At 35.9% G+C, this 8,359-nt stretch overlaps 1 pseudogene; it reads left to right on the forward strand.

Annotated features, from left to right (window-relative positions):
* The first annotated feature begins 3,613 nt into the window (after window positions 1–3,613).
* On the forward strand, window positions 3,614–5,892 carry LOC116149782 (high mobility group protein B1-like; annotated as a pseudogene).
* Window positions 5,893–8,359: the final 2,467 nt, after the last annotated feature.

Consider the following 8,359-nt stretch of genomic DNA (forward strand, 5'->3'; position numbering starts at 1 on the left):
GTTAGCACACTGTTTTTAACTCTCAGTCTGCGACATGCTTCATAATTTCAAAATCTTTTTTAAAATTGTATTGAGATATAATTGATATATCAAAATCTTTATAGCTTTTTATGTAGAGGTGAAGAATACTAAACTCACTGATAAAGGAAAACAGTCAAGATGAGAGCAGGAAAAAAGATGAAGAGACTTTTAAAATAACACAGCTATAAGGAGGAAGAAAATTATTCTAAGAAGATACAAGGGCATGGAATCCAGTGAAAAGGCCAGAATGGAGACAGGAGAGCCCAGGTCGGGCCTCAGACCCAGTTAACTACTAAAGAGCTGAGGGCAGGTTGAGGGCACTCAGACCCACAAGAAGCTAGACAAATTGTCTGGCTTCCTATATTCAATAGTGTGTTCAGGTTGGGCCCTACTATATTAGCAACAGAAAGAGGAATGTAACAATGTGATTTCACCAATGGACCTAACAATATTATATTTTGACTTAATTCAGTGTATTGTGTTTCTCCACAAAAATCACAGTGGTTTCAAATATTCCATTTTATCAAACCACCACTGATGGGCATGAAGGAACTCATAATGGTTTGCTACTTATGTGTTGAACTTGTATTTCTGAAAGGTACAAACAAGTTAGGCTAGAACTTGGGGGTTCTAGTAGATAAAGTATTTTATTTTAATTGAACTTTGAAAGAAAAAACTGAAGCTTTAAAGTCTAAAAATTTCAACTGGGATGTTTAGTCTGTAGCCAGTCATCAGATGGTTAGAAGTTTAGCATGACTAATTCTTCACAGTCCATTTGCTAAATGACACATTATAAAAGCAAGCACCACTGAAAAGGATGTGCTTGTTTCCAAACCTTCAACCTCATTGCAGATTGACTGTTTTATATTGGTCCGTGTCTAACTATTTTATGGTGCACATGTATATGCTAAAGACTCCTTGAAATGTTCTCACATTCGCAAGGACTAGGAACACTAGATAAAGATAGAGTGGTTGTCATTCTGGCCCCAACATAAAGGCCACCCAGAAGGATCAGGATTTTATAATCCTGATTAAAAAAAGATTTATTAACCCCTGAGATGCTTATTCTTATAAAATAGTTTAACCCTCTCTATCCCAAAATTAGAAAACTTCTGCTAAAAAATTACCAGATTTTATAGAACAGTTGAGAATGCTAATTAAGTAAATTCAGTAGGGCTGCTTCAAAATTAAAAAGCTGAACAGTAAGAGATCCAAATAAAGATGACAAAGTTTTTAAAAAGATCCAGAAATTATAGAAATTATACCAACACATTGTTGGTAGCTGTGTCTTGAAAGGGATTTGTCTATCTCATTTAAATTGTCAAATTTATTCACAAAAAATTGTTCATAATATTCCCTTATTGTCCTTTTAATACCTGTAAGGTCTGTAGTGATTTGACAATATCAGGCTGGCTAAGCAGAATTGTTTTGAGAAAGAAAAAAAAAAGGGGAAAAAATTGAGGTTGCTTTGATAGACCATGTGAAGCCATAACTCTTCCAAGGAGCATTCCAGCCCCACTTCAGCCAAGAAATGCATATGAGCCAAGGGGGTTGGGTGGGGGGAGGAATTTTTTTATGGTTCTAGTGTTGGGCTTTGGTCGGATTAGCTGCCCATTTGTCTGCAAGCTGCTTTCTCCTCCCATTCCGAGCTCCCTGCCATCACAGTGCAGCTGCTGGCCAGGAAGCCTGAGGAAGGGGCTCCCTCTGGAGCTGATGGCAGTGGCAGTTTGGAAAGTGCTGGCAGGGGGTAGGTTATAAAAAACAATTTGGTCTGGGAACAAAAGGCATCAATCACAGTGGTGTCATCAACCTTTGATTTGGATGGGGGGAGATAACTTTCTGGGTTACCTTGGAAGCAGGAAAGGAACAGACAATATCATTTTATTTAGTCATCTCCCCTTTCCAATGGACTAAAGGGTCTACTTAATTTAATAGGAAATCTATGCACAACTCCTACACAAAGATCTTTTTTTTATAGTCATGTTGTTTGATGAGGTGGGAGAAAGCTATCTCCCCTGCAATCTTCATCTGAAATTGCCAGAAATCATTGGACTCTGCCTTTAAAAATAAACTTCTCTGTTAAAAGCTCTCATAAGCCAGGGAATTTGTGAGATATAATTAACTTTTGGAAAGTAATTATAGATTTTAAATGAAAGGTGCAAAGTTAGTACACTGAATGTTATTAGTAAGGGAGCTAACAAAAGTAGAACCCAAGAAAAGCACCTGAAGTCAAAGAAGTAGCAAACAAAGAGGAACTGAGCCATCTCTGAATGAAAAATGAAAGTTTAATCTAAACAGTTCTTATACAGAGTTAATTACAAGAGAGAAGTGGCACTATTTCTGACCGATGGATGTACTTCTCAAAAGTATCTTTGAGACTTTCAAATCAAGCTAATCTGTGGTACCCTTAAGCCAAGGCAGATAAACTATTTCCCTGGGCTCTCCAAACATTATTTTACTTTTCAAAACCCCTCAAATAGAAGCTGAGGTAGGTACACCCAAATTAGACATGTACCATGTCCTTGGCTAAGTTTAAGATGACTGAGAAGAGGGGGGCTTCTAGATCCCATTCCAGATCTAAACTTCTAAGGAAGTAAAGAAAAATCTAAACTTCTGTTTAGTCCCAAGTTATGAGAGAGCTCCATGCTGGCTTGCTTTCTTCTTTGGTCTCTTTGAGTCCTGGAAAAAGGAACTAAATAAAGTGGTATATCTTGACTAATGAGGATACTTCACTATCCAATTAAAAAATAGGCATAAGACCTAAATAGGCATTCCTCCAAAGAAGACATCCAGATGGCCAACAGGCACATGAAAAGATGCTCAATACTGCTAATTATTAGAGAAATGCAAATCAAAACTACAATGAGGTATCACCTCACATCAGTCAGAATGGCCATCATTCAAAAGTCTACGAACAAGAAATGCCGGAGAGGATGTGGAGAAAAGGGAACCCTCCTACACTGTTGGTGGGAATGTAAATTGGTGCAACCACTGAACAGTATGGAGGTACCTTAAAAAACTAAAAATAGAGACCGTTGAACAGCAGGGTTTGAACTACATGGGTCCACTTATACATGGACTTTTTCAGTAAATATATTGGAGAATTTTTTAAAAATATTTTTGACAACTTGAAAAAACACACATAGTAACCTAAAAATTCAGAAAAAGTTCAGAAAAAATTAGATATGCCATGAATGCATAAAATATATGTGGATGTGACTCTATTTTATCATTTACTACCATAAATTCAAGGGCTAACAGACAATTGATAATAGACGACAATTGACACAACATTGTAAACTGACTATACTTCAATAAAAAATACATACATAAAGTACAAAAAAAAAAAAAAAGACAACAACTTGATAGAGATGAGTGCTTCTGAACCATGAGGAAGTCATAGAAGAAACTATGCCAGGAAACAAACTGACATCAGACAATCAGAAGCCTTCCAATAATTCAAGATTGCTTTTGAGGGCTTTTACAACATGGCTCCTCTATGATACAGACACTGAAACATAAAGCAAAAGAGAAGTGAAAAAGCAGAAAAGTCACACAGAAACTACAATGTATTTCCATAAAGTTACACCAAATGTGCCTGCCTCTCCTGCCTCCCCTTCCATGTCCTCCACTTCTGTCCCCCAAGACAACACCCACACCTCCTCCTCAGCTGACTCAGTGTGGAGACGTGAGGATGAAGACCTTTATGATGGTCCACCTCCATTTAATGAATAGTAAGTAAACACCATGCCACATAGTAAACTTATTTGTTGTGAATGTGTGCGTGGGTGTGCTCATGTGAAAATCTAGCAACTTTGGGGCAGTAACTGTGTAGACATTTTGTGCTATCATCATCATCCCTAAGTGTTCATCATGTAGAACATCATGTACAAGACTTGTATTAAAGTTGGAGCCTATCCTTACACAGGTGGAAGGTGAGTGATATTTAATATAAAATTAATGTGTTAGTTTTCTTACTGTTTTATAACTTTGCTTTCAAAGAATTACATTACCATACAGTATGTCTTTCTCTCTTGTAATTGGAGAAATTGCTTGTTAGCCTATGATCACAGAGAAGTGATTTTTTAAAAATGTAGCAGTGTTTCTAATAGTGTATTATGAATATGACTGTAATATGACATGCCATGAACATTTTACAATGATTCATTTATTAGTGTATAGGCTAGGCTACCATGAAGCAATCATATCAATGATGCCAGGCCACCATAAAGAATCATATTGCTGCTGCTTTGTTACCAATGCATGAATTGTTACACTTGTAAATAATTATGAATTTTTTCACATTATCTTTTCATTTTTGATGTTTAGTGTTACTAATACATAACATCTGCAGTGTTTGTGTCATATGAGACAATATCTATGTAGATACTGACAGATGATTCATCCTGTAAACAGATGATGTAAACTTATACTATTAATAAATACAGTTCAGTACTGTAAAAAAAAAAAAAAGTCCTAAAAATAGAGTTGCCATATGATCCAGCAATCCTGCTCCTGAGCATATATCTGGAGAAAACTAACTCAAAAAGAAACATGAGCCCCAATGTTCATAGCAGCACTATTTACAATGGCCAAGACATGGAAGCAACCTAAATATCACTGACAGATGAATGGATAAAGAAGATGTGGTATATATACACAATTACCACTCAGCCATAAAAAAGAATAAAATAAGGACATTTACAACATCTAGGATTTATCTCAATTTACTGTGTGCATCTGTTAGGAAGATATGTACAAAGATTCTTCACTTTACACACTTTTAGCTTATAAAAGGTTTCATAGGAATGCTCTACCACTGGAGAGTAGAAGAAATTTGTAATTATTTATTATACTTACACTTTTTAAACTAAACTGTCTGAACTATGCATTAATTATGTATCTAGATCTAGACTAGGGAAAATATCATAACTAAAATTCCATGTCTTACTTCTCAAACTTAAAAAAAAAAAGTGATATCTTACATCAGCCTTCTATTACTTAGTGTTATATCATCATTAAAATCATATCCTAGATCGACAGCCATTGCAATACACTGAGCTTCATAGAGACAGCACCAGGACAAGTGAGAGCCAGATAGGCACTGGATGACTCTGTGACTCAGAGAGGAAAAATAACTGAACATGGGAAAGGACATCCTAAGAGACTGAGAAGCACTCTTTGTGCAAACTTGCCAGGAAGAGCACAAGTAGTACACAGATGCTTCAGTCACCTTCTCAAAGTTTTCCAAAAATGCCCAAAGAGATGGAAGACCGTGTTTGTTAAAGAGAAAGAAAACTTTGAAGATACATCAAAGGCAGAGAAGGAAGGAATAAGGGAAGGAAGGAAGGAAGGAAGGGAGGAAGGAAGGAAGGAAGGAAGGAAGGAAGGAAGGAAGGATGGATGGACGGACTAAAGGGGGAACAAAAAAGAAGTTCAAAGATTCTAATGTACCTAAGAGGCTGCTTCAGTCTTTTTCTTGTTCTGACTACTGCCCCTAAATCAAAAGAGAACTTCCTGGCCTATCCACTGGTGATGCTGCAAAGAAACTGAGAAATGTGGACCAACACTACTGCAGATGACAAGATACTTCTGAAAAGATTACTAAACTGAAGAAAGATATTGCTGCATAGGCCTAAGCAGCAAAAAAGGGAGCCATCAAGGCTGAAAAAAGCAAGAAAAAGAAGGAAGATGAAGAGATGAGGAAGAGAAAGAAGATGAAGAAGATGATGATAAGTAAGTTCGTTCTAGTTTTTTCTTGTCTAAAAGCATTCACCCTCTCTGTACACAACTCACTTTTTTAGCTTTAAAAAAGGATTTATTATTATACACAAAGGTAGAGACTTGTACTGCAATTTCCATGTGCCCACCATCCAGCTACAATAGCCATCAACTCATTTATTGTTGTGTTATACATCCTCCCTCTTCTGATTATTTTGCAGCAAATCCAAGATACTACTTTATTTATAACATATGTATTTATACTTCAGTGTGTAGGTCTAAAAGATAGAAACTCTTTTTGAAAACACTGCCACAATGCCATCATCACACCTAAAAAACCTAATAATCCCTTAATTATCATCAAATATGCAGTTAATGTTATAATTCCTGTCTCATAAATGCTTTTTTAAATTTTCTGCCTCCTTTTTAAACTTTTATGTATTTATTTTACATCATATTTTAAAAATTGAAGTATAGTTGACACACAATATTATGTTACAGGTGTACAATATAGTGATTCACAATTTTTAAAGGTTATACTCCATTTATAGTTATTATAAAACATTGGTTATATTACCCATATTGTACAAGACACCCTTGTAGCTTATTTTATACCTGATAGTTTGTTTTGTATCTCTTAATCCTCCACCTCCATCTTGCCCCTCCCCTCTCCCTCTCCCCACTGGTAACCACTAGTTCCTTCTCTACATCTGAGTCTGTTTCTTTTCTGTTATATTCACTAGTTTGCTATATTTTTTTAGATTCCACATGTAAGTGACATCTTACAGTATTTGTCTTTCTCTGTCTGACTTATTTCACTTAGCATAATGCCCTCCAAGTCCATCCACGCAGTACACCAGAAACTAATATAACATTGTAAATCAACTGTACTTCAATTAAAAAGCAAACAAACAACCCATTAAAAACATGGGCAGAAGAACTGAGCATTTTTCCAAAAGAGGAAATGCAGATGGCCAATAGGAACATGAAAAGCTGCTCAAAATCACCAATATCAGGGAAATGCAAATCAAAATCATGATGAGACACCTGTCAAAATGGCCATCGTCAAGAAGAACACGAATAACAAATGTTGGCAAGGATGTGGAGAAAAGGGAGTCCTTGTACACTCTTGGTGGGAATGTAAATTGGTGGAGACACTATGGAAATTAATATGGAGGTTTCTCAAAAACACAAAAACAGAACCACTCCTGGGCATATACCCAAGAAAAACAAAATCATTAATTCAAAAAGATACATATACCCCAGTATTAACAACAGCACTATTTACAATCACCAAGACACGGAAGCATCCTAAGTGCACATCAATATATCAATGTGTAAAGATGATGTAGCATGTATATGCAGTGGAATACAACTCACCCATAAAAAAGGATATTTTGCCATTTGTGGCCCTTCATTCTCCCTTTCTTTCTTTCTTTTTTTTTTTGCACTTCAAAAAACCAGAATTTTATAACTAACATGCACATTTTCATCTCATCTAAAACAACAAAATACCTAGAAATAAACTTAACCAAGGAGGCTGCCTATACTCTGAAAACTGTAAAACACTGATGAAGGAAATTGAAGATGATACAAAGAAATGGAAAGATATCTTATGCTCTTGGATTCGAAGACTCAACATTATCAAAATAGCCATACTACCCAAAGCAATCTACAGAGCCAATATAACCCCTGTTGAAATACTCATGACATTTTTCATAGAACTAAAACAAACAATTCCAAAATTTTTATGGAACCATGAAGGACCCCAAATTGCCAAAGCAATCTTTTGCAGGTCTTTTTTTTCCTCTCTCTCTTTTTTGTTCTCTTTTCTTGTGATTTGATGACTAGAAAAGTTCCTTTAACATTTGTTGTAAAGCTGGTTTGGTGGTGGTGAATTCTTTTAGCTTTTGTTTATCTGTGAAGCTTCTGATTTCTCCATCATATCTGAACGAGAGCTTTGTTCGATAGAGTATTCTTGGTTCTAAGTTTTTCCCTTTTATCACTTTAAATATATTGAGCCACTCCCTCCTGGCCTGTAGAGTTTCTGCTGAAACATCAGCTGATAACCTTATGGGAGTTCCTTTGTTTTTATTTGTTGCTTTTCTCTTGCCAACTTTAGTATCTTCTCCTTTTCTTTAATTAATTGTGTCAATTTGATTACTATGTGCCTTGGTGTATTCCTCTGGGTTGATCCTGTGTGGAATTCTCTGAGCTTCCTGGACTAGGGTGACTGTTTCCTTTCCCAAGTTAGGGAAGTTTTGTTATTGCCTCTTCAAATATTGTCTCAGGTCCTTTTCTCTCTCTCCTCTTTCTGGGACCCCTATAATACAAATATTAGTGCACTTCATATTGTCCCAGAGTTCTCTTAAACTATCCTCTTTCTTTTCATTCTTCTTTTTTTTTTCTGTTCTGCAGTAGTAATTTTCACTAATCTGTCCTCTAGTTCACTGATCCATTCTTCTGCCTCATTTAGTCTATTCTTGGTTCTTTCTAGTGTGTTATTCATTTCAGTGATTTTATTCTTCAACTCTGTTTGGGTATTCTTTATATTTTCCAACTCTTGGCTAAAAACTTCGTTCTGTGCATCTATACTCTTGAGTTCTCTGAACATCTT

This window comes from Camelus dromedarius, chromosome 3, assembly GCF_036321535.1.
Source record: "Camelus dromedarius isolate mCamDro1 chromosome 3, mCamDro1.pat, whole genome shotgun sequence".
Lineage (NCBI taxonomy): Eukaryota > Metazoa > Chordata > Mammalia > Artiodactyla > Camelidae > Camelus > Camelus dromedarius.